A 15047-nucleotide genomic window follows, 5' to 3' on the forward strand; every position below is an offset into this window, starting at 1 on the left:
TTTTTAACTCTCAATTCTCACAATGCTGTGCAAATCGGATTTACATTTCAAAATCGAGAAGGGATTTTCCAAAGCGTTACCATAAACAAAGCCTCAAATGGTTAGGGGGGGTGTGTGATTACACGCAGGCGCACTGAGGCTTTGTAGGTCGGCTATGGACGGATTCAGAACACAATGGCAATATTCAGAAAATGAACGACTCTGTGGAGAGAGGGGGTTGGGTGACTCACGCGCAGTAAGCAGCAAGCTCCCATCTCTAAAAGGATTAGAGTACACGCAGGCGCAGTGAGGCGATTGACGCTCGGCTAGGGACGGATTAAAAACACAATGACTAACTAACTTCAGAAAATGAATTACTCTGTGTAGGTGTCTGTCGATAAGAGTTTGTGTGTGCGTGGGGGAGGGATGAAGGATTAGTTGTGCAGCAGTTCAAAGAAATAACATACTGTACTGTACTGTAGAGTATAGTAATTTCAAAAGGCAGTTCATCATAATACTGTAATTTGATCCCTACACCCCCCAAATACAGTACATAAAAAGCACACAAATCAACCATGTGCAGGCAAACGCACAGATTTAATATCATAATATCAAGATTGTTTTTGCAGGCTTGTGGATAAAATAACAGTTAAAAAATCATAATTAAAATTTTTGGGGGGGGCACTTAAGCAAGCAGTGGTGGGTGAAGTTACAGGCGCATCTCAAAGAGAATTACACGCAGGCGCAGTGAGGCTTTGTAGGTCGGCTATGAACGGATTAAGAACACAATGGCAAGATTCAGAAAATTAAAGACTCTGTGGAGAGGGGGGGGGGGGTTGGGTGACTCATGCGCAGTAAGCAGCTAGCTCCCATCTCAAAGAGAATTACACGCAGGCGCAGTGAGGCTTTGTCGGTCGGCTATGGACGGATTAAGAACACAATGGCAAGATTCAGAAAATTAACGACTCCGTGGAATTTCAAATCCTTGAGCTATCGTTCGTGGGGGAGGGGGCTGCAGGGTACAGCTGCATGAAGTTCAAAGCTAAAGACATACTTTGATTTCAAAAGGCAGTTCATCATAATAATACACCCCCAAATACAGTACGTAAAAAGCACACAAATCAACCATGTGCAGGGTCGCAGTCAAAAGCTACAGCACAGATTGAATATCGTAATACAGTCAGATGGGTTTTGCAGTCTCTTGTGGAGAAAAAAAAATTACAATAAAAATTTGTAATTTTTTTTTGGTCACTCACTCAGGCAAGCAAGCAGTGGTGGGCGAAATTACAAGCGCATGCGCAGTAAATTCCTGCTGTCAAGCAGGAATGTGATTGAAACCAGACACACGTTCAAAGGAATGGTGTGGGAGAGATGTACTGCATTGCACAGAAGATAAGAAGTTGAAATACCCTGCAGTGCAGTTAATTATCCTGAGCGAGGGGAGAGCGCTGTATATGCCGAAATGTGACACTGTTACAGTACTGTACACGCCTATGTGTTTCAACAATTTTCAAATGTGACATACCGTACAGCAGCACAGCACTGCAAATGCATGTATACTTTAAATATGCAAATTTACAATTACTGCGCGCGCACACACAAACTGTGTACTGACGTAGGTTGAACCGCGAAGGTATTAGACTTCCAAGACAACAGCTCGCAAACCCCTGAGTTTTTACACGGCATTGCAGTATTGCAGACAGCGAGAATAAAATGCTAATATCACAAGCGCGAAAATAACGCAGTTCACTCTGGGCGAAAACGACAAAAAAACGCACCTAACCGGGATAATCTGAGGACCGCTGATCTAGCCGTCTTAGCCGTCTTAGACTCAGATCGGCCGCCACTGTAGTTGTACAGTCCTTAATAACCTGTAGATAATTCTTATGTGTTTTTTTCACGGAGGACTCTCTGCATGGTTACTTCGGACTGGATTTATAATTATTGATTGGTATGTCTGTCCTTCTTTAGCGTAGTGTTTTATGATGGATCCATACTGTATCTTTGCTTTAACATAATATCATCTGGTTTTCAATTGACCCTATATTTGTTATTGATGAATATCTACGTGGCCTATAATTGACCATATTATATGTATCACACTACCTTCGGGGATCATTTGCGCCCATTAGATAGTGTGTTATCTTAGTTATAAGGTATTAGTCAAAGTTATATATATATTACTGTATGTCTTATGTACAAATTTATTGAAATACATAAGGGTTTCATTGACTAGTATTACATCAATTGGCCATGTCTACTTAACAAGATGCCACTTTATATCAGCATTTAGCAACTTTACTGTTTATTGACATTAGGGAGTGTTACTAATGTATTCAGGTTCCATTGAATCTTTTTTTGTTATCATTATCACATTCAGGTGTTTTACACTAATTGATTAGAGGAAGAGAGGTTTAAATAGTACCCTCCCCCTTCCTCTCACCATACTCCTTGAGAAAGAACATTAGTTATTCAAAACGCGTGGGAGGAGGTTCTTTTTGTCTCTGTCTATGGATCGTATCCATTTTATGTAGTCTTAAATAAAGATTTTTATTACTACCCACTGGTGAGTTACTGTAACCTTAAGGAGCGGCTGACTTTTTTTGATCCTTACCTTTTTGATACTAATTTAGACTCTGGAGTAGTGCTCTACTATGGAGCAATGGAGCACTGCTGTTCTCTTTTTTCTATGTTGGGTCATTCTCTTCTTTAGGCCCTGTCCCATCTCACCTATGTAGTAGCAGTCCTTTATGAGGTACACGACATTGCTGGAGGAACACGTGAACCTTTCTCTGATTTCCTGTGTGGTATTTGTATTGTGCCTGCTGTGTGGAGCATTGCGCAGGTTTTGCATCTTGCGTCCTGGCATAGTCTTGTCCCGCATTCAGTTGTACTGTTGAATACTTTACTCCTCACCATCATTTTTTGGAGATTATGAGGTTGGCTGTATAATATTAGGGGAGTTTCAGGGACGACCTGTTGCAGTCTTGTATCTTCCTGGAGAATGGGCTGTAGTTCCCTTGCGATCTTGCATAGGGCTTCTAGGTGTGGGTTATATAGGACCACCAAAGGTACTCTGTCGCTTGTCTCTTTCTGTCAGTATTCAGGGAGATCACTTCTTGGTATTCTGGTGACTTTGTGGATTTGCTGGTCTACAATTCTGTGGTTATATCCAGTTTCTGAAATCTGATCTCAAGGCTGTAATCCGCTGGCCTCTGTCTGCTATGTCGAAGCATATCCGGTTGTATCGTATGGCTTGACTATAGTGTGTTGCTATAAGTTGCATGCTTAGTGTGTGTGTGGTGGAAGCTGTTGTCCCTCAAATAGTTGGCTCTGTCTGTAGGTTTGCAGTATACATAAGTCTGTAGTTGGTTGTTCTTTATAGTAATGGTGATGTCTAGGAAATATATTTCGTCCGGGAAATGGGAATGTAGATGTACACACACACACACCCACCAAACAGTAGCGCTAAGTAAGTGAAATAGATGACGCTGATGACGCAATGACGTCACGTCGCCAGGAAGCCTAAACATAACAATAATGGATAGTATCAGAGCAGTTGCTCTAGAATCCGGTGCTCAAAAGTTCCTCACCAGTCTATTTAACAGGGGACAAGGTTCTGCTGTATAATCACGTGTATTACTCTCCAAGAGAGTCAGTACTCATGGCTTGTTGAGCAGGCTGAGAACGGAGAGAGTCCTGTTGTATTGAATCCTATATGCCTTGCAGTGCCCCGCTCTGTATATCCTATCCGGTCACAGATCCCGACTGGCCCATCACACCAGGCACCGATGATGTCGAGTAGAGGGTATCTGCGCTCCCCTCACTTGTGGCTCCGTTCGGCAGCGGTCTCTCGGCACTCTGCGTCTCTGCTCATGGGGAATCCTCACGGGACCTCCAGCCTCTCTCCCACATCCGACCGACATCATCTCTTGCCAGATCAAACAATAATGTGTGCTACGGTAGCCTGTAGTTGAAGAGTTCAAATCACACACAAGTCCCCTGCTCTGCGTGCCCCCTGGTAGATGCAAGCCAGTATATGAAACACCCCAGTAGGGAAAAACTGTTGCACAGCTTCAGTCATGGGTTGAGTAGATCAAAAGGATTTATTATATTAAAAACATGGACAAAAAAATACTGATATTGTCACTCTAACGCGTTTCACACGCAGGGTGCTTTATCAAAAACGCGTTAGAGTGACAATATCAGTATTTTTTTGTCCATGTTTTTAATATAATAAATCCTTTTGATCTACTCAACCCATGACTGAAGCTGTGCACCGGTTTTTCCCTAGTGCGGTGTTTCATAAACATAACAAAAGAAAATCACACACTGACATTACAGCACACTTCCTGTACGGTGGAGAAATAATGGTTTGCCACTTTCCCAACTCTTTGCGGGGTAGGGGGGTTGCGGGAGGAGTTAACCCCTTCATTACCTTAGCGGTTACTACTGCAAACGTAATGAAGGGGTTAACCCATCCCGCTACCCACTGGGTAGGCATAAACACCCATCACCACAGGCCAAATACCACCTTCAGCCACCCCCACTAGCCACAATAAACAGTAAAACTAAATACTAGCCAATACACCCATTGATTGCCAGTATGGTTACCTATGCTCTCAATGGGAGCAAAGATAACGCCAATGGGAATGAATGGGCTCCCCCTCTACCCTCAACATCACACCCCAACACATACAGTACAGTAATGGACAAAATTACTATTATCCAGATCTGGATAATGTGAAAAAAAAAGAGGAGAGAACCCCTGTGCCGGTTCTCTAGATTGATTAGTGGAGACTGATGACTGTAATAAAGTCTGAAATAAAGTCTATACAAAAATACTTTATTAAACTAAGTCTAAGAAATGTATATTCTGCAGGAATAACTCTCGGTTGATGTCGGCCCGTGTATAAGTGGACAAATAATGCAGGTAGAGGAGAGAGTGATCAGGGAGAAAACTCTGCAGCGGGAGTCCAACAAGTGAAACCGCGCTAACGAAATAGCCAGCCCCACTGCAACCAGGTCCCCAGATAAATCCTGTGGTCACACAGACACTTGGGATTGGGACTGAGGTTAAAAAAGTATAAAGACTTACGTAGAATCACTATCTGTGTCCCTGAACCGAGGTATTGCAGACTTGATACAGCTACTGTTGAAAGCGTGCTCCAGCCACAGGGAATCCGGGAAACAAACAAAGAGAGAGAGTGGAGCACCGCAAAATAAGCCAGTAAGGACGCTGGACAATTGTCCGTAAAAAAAAAATATTTATTTGAAGTTGAACAATTAACAACATCACCGCAGTCAACTCTGACGAGTTTCATACTCTTTGACAAAGTACCTAGTATTTACGAAATGCGTCAGAGTTGACTACGGGGATGTTGTTAATTATTCAACATTAGATAAAGACTTTTTTTATAGCCAATTGTCCAGCCTCCCTACCGGTGTTTTTGCAGTGCTCCCTCTTTTTGTTTGTTTTCCAGATCTGGATAATGGCTCATTTACCCATTAAAAATAAAACATTATCCAGCACCATAAAGTAAATAAAAGTTACACTTACCCGTGCCATGATGAAGTTCATCTTCATCACCGTCCTCTGCGTCCATGTCCTCCGTAGGCAGCAACAGTACAATAAAAAAAACAATCTAATGGCCGCTAACCCATTAATCACCTTTGCGGTTAGTAACCACTATAGTATTTAAGGGGTTAACCTCCCCTACCCCGCTACCCACCCGGGTGGCCTAACCACCCGCCCAGGGCAACTACCCCTACCCATTGATTAGTACAGTGGTATAGCATGCCGATATAATATGGGCATGATTTGCCACTATGGCAGTCAATAGGCAACCTAAAAAAACAGCACCAAAAAAAAAATACGTCAGAATTTAAAAAAAATCAAACACCAAATAATCAAGAATTCAACAAAGCAAACAAATATTAAGCCAGAATTTAAAAACGCAATCACCCAAAATAAACAAGAATTAAACAAAACAATCAACAAAAATACATATCAATGAAATAAAGACAAGCATTTGCCAAAAAATGCATTGCTTGTAACTATTTATCTAAAGTCCTAAAGGGGCATAGATAAGTAAATTGACAGTCAATGGGCAACCAAAAAAAATACAAATTAAAAAATACAATCAAAATACCTGAAAAACAAAAATTACAATCAATGTTTTTCTGTTTTTCTTACCTTTAGATGTTTTCACCCTCCGATTCCCGATGCATCAGAAAGCTCTCGATCCACGACGTAATGCTCCTCAACTTCAGGTAACTTCTTTTTTTCTTTCTTCAGTCTTCTTTATTTGTAATCCCTTCCAGAGGTGGATGTTGTCCCGTCGTCTTTAGCTCATATGAGACGGGACAGGCTTTATATAAAGGTCTGTGACGTCACATTTGCGCATCAGATGGTCCAGCTCCAATCCGATTGCTTCCCCTGCTTCCCGGGTTACAGGGCCCAGTATGGGGTGCAGGAATCTCCTTGCATTTAAATCTCCCACGACATGTGATTTAAATGCATAGGAGATACCGGCACCCCATACTGGGGCCTGTATCTCAGGAAGCAGGGGGTCCCCAGACCTGAAATTAATGCGGTTCAGCTCCGGAGACCCCCTGCTCCCATACACTACTATTAAAATTTAAATAAAAACACTGCGATCGCCTGTGAGGGCTGCGCAGGGAGATGCGGCTCTCTCTGTGCAGCTCTTACAGACTGTGGCCAGATCGTACGGGCGATAACTTAGAAAAGATCTGAGTTCACATTGTTGCCAAGTCAAAACGGTATTGGCATTTTCCTACCTCATGGTTTGAGATGGTTTCAAATTCTTTATGAATACCGTGATAACACAAATGACAAACCGTTCGGTGGGAACATGCCACATCGTCGAGATGGGAGCAAAGTTATCAAACCTATTAGAATAGTTCCCTTAGTGTATTGATTATGTCTGAGGGACAAATCAAGAACTAACCATGCTTTACTAGCCACTAAGGTGGCAAAGGGGGGTAGGTAGTGTAATGTAATGTTTATATTATCCCCTTTGTGGTCAGCTAGTCATGGAAACTGATGACTAGTTGAACCGTGGCCTACTAAATGTTAATATGTACTGTAATGTATTTTAAGAACTATTTTATCATCTACTAGCTGAGAGACCCGGCGTTGCCCGTGAGTTACATTTAGCGCTAGGAAAAGGGGGGGGGGGGAAAGGGGGGGAAAAGGAGGGGAGGGGACGGGGGAAAGGAGGGGGGGACAGTGGACAGGAGGGGGGGGAGAGTGGACAGGAGGGGGGGGACAGTGGAAAGGAGGGGGGGACAGTGGCCAGGGGGAGGGGGGGGGACAGTGGCCGGGTGGGGGGGGGGAACAGTGGAAAGGACAGTGGACAGGAGGGGATGGGAGGGGGGGAAAGTGGACAGGAGGGGGGGGGAGAGTGGACAGGGGGGGGGGGGGGACAGTGGAAAGGACAGTGGACAGGAGGGGATGGGAGGGGGGGAGAGTGGACAGGAGGGGGGGGAGAGTGGACAGGAGGGGGGGGAGAGTGGACAGGGGGGGGGGAGAGTGGACAGGAGGGGGGTGACAGTGGACAGGAGGGGGGGGTGACAGTGGACAGGAGGGGGGGAGAGTGGACAGGAGGGGGGGTGACAGTGGACAGGAGGGGGGGCAGTGGACAGGAGGGGGGTTGGTTTGCTTTAAATTGACGGGTCCCTCCTCTCCACTCCCCCTGTATCTTTCTCCGCTCCTGACCCCCCCGCCCCCCACCCCCCCCATGTGTAGCTCCGGTCCCCACTCTACAGTGTCTGAGACACAGTGTAACACACACACAGACGCACACAGACACACACAATGTCCCACACACACACACTGTCACGCTGTGGCACACACACACACACACACACACACACTCACACACTCACACTCACACACTCACACACTCACACACTCACACTCTCACACTCTCACACACACTCACACTCACACACACTCACCTCTCCTTCTGGCCGCCGCCATGTTAGTTAGTCCGCGAGGGAGGAAGGGGTCCTTCCGTCCGCCGCCATCTTAGGTGCCGCGTGGCAGCGGTAGGCTGCCCTGGCCAATGCCTGTCCCCGCGCCAGGGAGGTGAGCGGGAGGGAGGTGAGCGGGAGGTGAGTGGAGGGAGCGGGAGGTGAGTGGAGGGAGCGGGAGGTGAGTGGAGGCAGCGGCAGGCTGCCCTGCCCACTGCCTGTCCCCGCGCCGGGGAGGTGAGTGGAGTGGGAGGTGAGTGGAGGGAGCGGGAGGTGAGTGGAGGGAGCGGGAGGTGAGTGGAGGGAGCGGCAGGCTGCCCTGCCCACTGCCTGTCCCCGCGCCGGGGAGGTGAGTGGAGCGGGAGGTGAGTGGAGGGAGTGGGAGGTGAGTGGAGGGAGCGGGAGGTGAGTGGAGGCAGCGGCAGGCTGCCCTGCCCACTGCCTGTCCCCACGCCGGGGAGGTGAGTGGAGCGGGAGGTGAGTGGAGGCAGCGGCAGGCTGCCCTGCCCACTGCCTGTCCCCACGCCGGGGAGGGAGTTGAGCGGGAGGGAGGTGAGTGGAGAGGGAGGTGAGTGGAGCGGGAGGTGAGTGGAGAGGGAGGTGAGTGGAGCGGGAGGTGGAGGGAGGTGAGTGGAGAGGGAGGTGAGTGTGATGGGGGGGGGGAGAGGACAGAGAGAGGTGTGTGTGTGTCTCCCTGTGTGTCCTTTGGCCCGTCACTCCGACCTCAGGCCAATGAGAGGTGTGCGGGGGCGGGCGGGCCAAGGGACCAATGAGATTGCCGCTAGGGACACAGGCCATGCAGACATACAGTGCTTTCAGAAATATATAGTAGATGCCGTGTTGGTTTAGCTCATCTTGCCTATGTATGTAATGGGCAGTATATTGGCCATCATATACATAGGAAAGACAGGGCTAACGCCAGCCTGGAGTAGGTGCTAAAAGATTTGCGGTATTTCTGCCGTTCATCCCGTTCGGATAAATATCGGAACTTGATGTATGGCAGTTTTTACTTGAAAATGCATTATTATGCCTGGTTTTCATCAAATCCAATACTTTTAACGGGTCCGACAGTTTTTACTTGAAAATGCAGCATTATGCCTGTTTTTTTATCAGATCCGTTGCTTTTAACAGGTCCGATAAAAAGTGCTTTATTTTGGCGTTGCAACGCTGATTCATGGCACGATAATAAGGCACTTTTTTTATGAGCGGTAATACAGCATTTTTGATTACCGCAGCTTGATGTATCCGGCCCTTTGACTCAAGTCAGGTTTAGTGATATTAAGTTCTAGTTGACACGTAATAGTGTATGCAGATCTATCAATCTTTGCAATTTAATATAAATAAGATAATAGAGATGTAAAAACCACACAACACACATATCCCAGAGCTCCTCATATTTCATTCCAAACCTGGCCCCACTACCTCCTTCCACATTACTGTTGGAAGTTCTGTCATACACCCAGTAGCGCAAGCACACTGCCTAGCAGTCACACTTTGACTCCTCTCTCACATTCAAAACGTAACTAAAACCTGTTGCTTGTTCCTCCGCAATATTACAAAGATACGCCCTTTCACTCCTGTCACAATACTGTAACCTCCTGCTGTCCGGCCTTCCTGCCTCTCACCTGTGCCGCCTACAATCTATCCTAAACGCTGCTGCCAGAATCACTCTACTCTTTCCTAAATCTGTCTCAGCGTCTCCCCTGCTGAAATCACTCTCCTGGCTTCCTATCCAATCCTGCATCTCACACTCAATTCTCCCCCTCACTTTTAAAGCTTTACACCAGGCCTGCACAACTTGTAAAGCGAGAAGGGCCGAAAAGCTCCAAGGAAATTTTTTTGGGTCGCACGGGTAAAATCATCATCATCATCATCATCATCATCATCTCTCCTCCAGCACCTCTCATCATCATCCTCATATCTCCCCCAGAACCCCTCACTATCAACCTTTGCGATACTCCCCATCTATCTCTCATACCCCCATCTCTCCCCCTCACCCACACAAATAATACTCCCTCTCCACAAACACACAATACCCCCCTGCACACCACACACATCCCACCCCACCCTGCACCTCACATCCTTCTCCCCCCCTGCACCTCACATCATTCTCCCCCCCTGCACCTCACATCATTCTCCCCCCCCTGCACCTCACATCACTCTCCCCCCCTGCACCTCACATCACTCTCCCCCCCCCGCACCTCACACCACTCTCCCCCCCCCGCACCTCACACCACTCTCCCCCACTGCACCTCACATCACTCTCCCCCCTGCACCTCACATCACTCTCCCACCTTGCACATCCAATCATCCCCCCTGCACCTCCAATCACCCCCCTGCACCTCCAACCACCCTCCCCTGCACTTCCAATGACCCCCGCTGCACCTCCAATGACCCCCCCTGCACCTCCAATGACCCCCCTTCACCTCCAGTGACCCCCCCTGCACCTCCAATGACCCCCCCGCACCTCCAATGACCCCCCCTGCACCTCCAATCACCTCCAATCACCCCCTGCACCTCCAATCACCCCCCCTGCACCTCCAATCACCCCCCTGCACCTCCAATCACCCCCCCTGCACCTCCAATCACCCCCCCCCTCACCACCTGCACCTCACATCACCCTTCCTGCACCTCACCTCCCCTGCACCTCACCTCCCCTGCACCTCACCCCCCCTGCACCTCATCTCAATGCACCTCACATCACCCCCGGGACCGCGGGGAATCGCCGCCATTTTTTTTTTAAGTTTTTTTTTTTTAAATCTCATCGCGGGCCTCACAGAGAGGCCGGGCGGGCCGCATGCGGCCCGCGGGCCGTATGTTGTGCAGACCTGCTTTACACTCTTCTGTCTCTCATTACATCTCAGCCCTAATTTCTCGCTATGCACCATCCCGACTCTTGCGTTCCGCTCAACGATGTCTTCTCTCTAATCCCTTTGTATCTAAAGTCGTCTCCCGCCTTAAACCTCTCACAGACTGCCCCACACCTCTGGAATGCCGTTCCCCTTAACACCCAACTAGCACCCTCTCTATCCACCTTTAAGAACCACGGTAAAACACACCTGTTTAACGAAGCATATGAGTAGCTACGCGGCTAATACTACACACCTGATACATAAAGCTTGGCCTCTTGCAGAGGCACTTACCAGAATGCCCTCCTACTGTCTCTGTACGTCCTTCCTACCTACCAATTAGATTGCAAGCTCTTAGGAGCAGGGGCTCCTCTTCCTAAATGTTCATTTTTAAGTCTGAAGCACTTATTCCCATGATCTGTTATTTATATGATTGCCACGTGTATTACTACTGTGAAGCGTTATGTACATTAATGGCGCTATATAAATAAACACATACATTCCTGCTTACCTTGTGTTGGCGCGTTAATTTTCCACAGCAAAACCCCACTTGATACCAAGCTCTTTCCCATATTCATATCCAGACCAGGAGCTCTGTGTGTGGGGGGAGGTCTGTGCAGGTGCTGTAGTAGATTTTCCTGTGGTACTGGAACGCCACAAGGTTCTGTTCTTCCTCGTTTCTCACACAATTTATAAACCTAAAATTGGGACAGTTAGTGAGGTCTCAAAGTAGAAGAAAAAAAAAGAAGAAAAAAAAAAGAGCTGAAAAAGATACACGTTGTTAATAATGTGACTTCTTTTCTTTCTTCTCTACAGTTTATGAGGTGAACAGAAGTTAATGGAGAGCAATGTATATACCAGCGGTGCGCAAACTGGGGGAGGGGGGGGTGCGCCCCCTTGTGGGGGAGCAAAATTATTTAAGGGGGGGCAGGCTGCGTACGGCGAAACCTGGGGCGGGCAGAGCTATGCGCGGGCAGCTAAAAGCTCCATGCTGCTGCTTCTCTGTGCTGTGGCTTGCTGCGGGGGGGGCCTTGCTGTGGGGGCGGGATTATGTGTGTGTTGTGTCTGTGTTGGTCGTGATTGAGTGTGTGTGCTGTGTGTATGGGTGTTGTGATTGCGTGTGTTGTGTCTGTGTTGGTTGTGATTGAGTATGTGTTGTGTGTGGGTGTTGTGATTGTGTGTTGTGTCTGTGGTGGTTGTGATTGAGTGTGTGTGTTGTGTCTGTGTTGGTTGTGATTGTGTGTGTGTTGTGATTGAGTGTGTTGTGTCTGTGTTGGTTGTGATTTAGTGTGTGTTGTGCCTGTGTTGGTTGTGTGTGTGTGTTTGTTGTGTCTGTGTTGGTTGTGATATGAGTGTGTTGTGTGTGTTGTGATAGAATGCAGCGGTGCCCATTGGCTGCTAATGTATTAATCTGTACCTGTTTAGGGTACAGATGAATACAGTAATAGCCAATGCATTGTTTGGCAAATGCATTTCTTCAGTTGACTGTTATATTTTCTATGTATGTTTATTGTTTTGATAAAATTGTTTTAATTGTGATGGCTTATTTTGATTTGAATTTTTTTACAGATTGTTGAACATTTTTATTTATAGCTTTTTGTTGGCTACTGGTTTATATTATGCGTTGCCTATTGGTTATATTAATTAATTGATGTGTTGGTTACTGCTTTTATATATGAAATGTATTGTTTGGCTAGTGGTGTGAATTCTTTAATTGATTGGTTAGTGGTTTTATTTCTTTAATTGAGTGGTTTTAATTAGGTAATTGATTGACTGCCTATTGCTTTTAATTTTACAGTTTGGGGTTTAGGTGCTTGTTGCATAGGTTTTATTATTGTGTATTTTGGACCTTCAGGCTTTTGTATTAGAGTGACAATTGACTGCTATAGTAGCTTATCATGCCCATCTTATATGGGTATGATGTACTACTATAACAATCAATGGGTACAAGATGGGTATAGATGGTTCAGGGTGGGTAGTTAGGCCTCCGGGGTGGGTAGCGGGGCAGGATGGGTTAACCCCTTAATTACTATAGCGGTTATTAACCACTAAGGTGATCAAGGGGCCATTAGATTGTATTTATTATGTATGCTTTCTGGCAACGGAGGACATAGCCCTGCAGTAAGCTGACAAGGACGCCCTTCCCATTGGCAGGGGTAAGTAGAACGGTTTTTATTTACTTTATTTATGCTGGCTGGCTAATGTTGTGTTTAATTATGGGCAAATAATCTATTATCCATATCTGTATAATAGTTATTTTGCCCATTACTGTATGTGTTGGGGGGGAAGGGGGAAAGGTGTATTTATTGAAATGTAGACCATGTTTATTTTTTTTAAATAAAGGAACCACCTGGAGGCCCACAGAGCCTAGCAGGGACCACCCAAGGGCCCCCAGACACCCACACTGTGGGGCCTGCGGACACCCGTGGGGACCACCCAGGGACCCCCGCCATCCTGTGGTATTAATCCTGTGTCTATAAAAATAAATATTGGTTTTATGTAGGGACACAGAGGGTGGGTTGTGTATTGGTGCTTACTACATATTTAAATTTAAATTTATGACTAGTGTAGATGAGCAGGGGGTCCTCAGAGCAGAACCGCATTGATGTCAGGTCCAGGGACCCCCTGCTTCCCAAGATACAGGCCCATTATGGGGTGCCGGTATCTCCTATGCATTTAAATGTCCCGATCACGTGACACGAGAAATTTCCATGCATAAGAGATACCGGCACCCCATAACGGGGCCTGTATCTCAGGAAGCAGGGGGTCTCGGACCTGAAATGAATGTGGTTCATCTCCGGAGACCCCCTGCTACAATACTGTGGTGTTAGAATTTTAATAAAACCATGCGAGCGCCTGTGAGAGGCGCGCCATTAGAGTGACTGATTCAGCCTCTCTCTTACTGCGTGTCTCTTACAGACAGGCAGACTCCGGGAGGACTCACATAGCAGGGACCCCTGCTGTGTTAATCCGATGGGCCATTAATCTGCCGCAGCAAATTTTGAGAGAATCTCGGGACAGTCTCGAAATTCAGTTCGAGAAATGTTCGAATAACGGCCTCTGCATCTGTATACACATATTATGTGTGTGCATGTATATATATATATATATATATATATATATATATATGTATGTATGTATGTATGTATGTAGAGGTATCGGTACCGTGTTAGACATAGACAATACTGTTCTGTGGCTAACGAAATGCTTTTATTTGTGTGAGCTTTTGAGATACACTGATTTCTTCTTCCGGCGATGGTACATTGAATAAAGCAGCAAGGTTAAACTTAAAAACAGTGCATATACTGTACGAATGTCATCTGTGACTGAAACCTAACACCCCGCCCCCCCCTGTGTAGTATACGATTTATGACTTGAGGTGTTAAATAGTCCCTGAATGTTAGTGATGTAAGAGTGTGTGTGTGTGTGTGTGTGTGTGTGTGTGTGTGTGTGTGTGTGTGTGTGTGTGTGTGTGTGTGTGTGTGTATATATGTATGTAAATATAAATTGGTAAAGAACAGTTGCATTGCCATTTACTTGAGTAGCTGTTAAAGTGCAATTGAGGCTATTGCACTTTAGTGAATCTAGTGTTTGGTAAACAGAGGAGGCAAAGTGGATAAGGAATAATAACCCCCTGCAGATCAGTACCTGGGAGGCAAATAAATGGAGTGGGAGGAAGGGGATACAGAACACAAACAGCAATAGAAACACAGTAAGAGAAACCATGTGAGACTGGTAACTCTTCTCTTGAGGGGATATAGGGGAAATAATTTGACAAGCTGTTTGGGGGATAAATAAAATTAATATTTCTGTTTCTTCAGTAGTTTCGGGAGGTTTTGAAAGGATTTGGAAAGACAATAAGTGATGGTAATGGTCATAGTAATAGTCTGGAGAATATAGATTTGGCATTAGCTGCCCAGTAAACTAGGTAAAGTAGTGTAGGTGACAGCAACCAAAATTATCCATAATGTCAACAGCTGCCTCTGGTTAAATAAGGCTTCGAAACATGTGGCCCTGCGTTCCTAAAACGTGGAAAGACTTGTGTGGGGTGAGAGGAAAAGGAGTGCTTAGGCTAGCGAGCAAGGAGAGAAGTCGAAATGTAATCCTACATTTTGCAAAGGTAATTTTATTGAAACTTTTCAGTCACTTGTACAGAAGAATTTAGATAAGTTAGAATCCAAACAAAGTGATATGAGGCTCAGACACAACCTATCCAGGTCC

The 15047-nt window shown here is 46.2% G+C and overlaps 1 protein-coding gene across 1 annotated transcript in view; it reads right to left on the reverse strand.

The window, feature by feature from the left end:
- The window catches only part of LOC142466369 (uncharacterized), a 77465-nt gene that overhangs the window by 60918 nt on the left and 1500 nt on the right, over positions 1-15047 (reverse strand). Inside the window, exon 2 of the mRNA XM_075571225.1 lies at positions 11338-11524. The gene's annotated coding sequence lies outside the window, so the exon portion shown is untranslated. The remainder of the gene's footprint in view (positions 1-11337; positions 11525-15047) is intronic.

Source organism: Ascaphus truei, chromosome 15, assembly GCF_040206685.1.
Source record: "Ascaphus truei isolate aAscTru1 chromosome 15, aAscTru1.hap1, whole genome shotgun sequence".
Taxonomy (NCBI): Eukaryota; Metazoa; Chordata; class Amphibia; order Anura; family Ascaphidae; genus Ascaphus; species Ascaphus truei.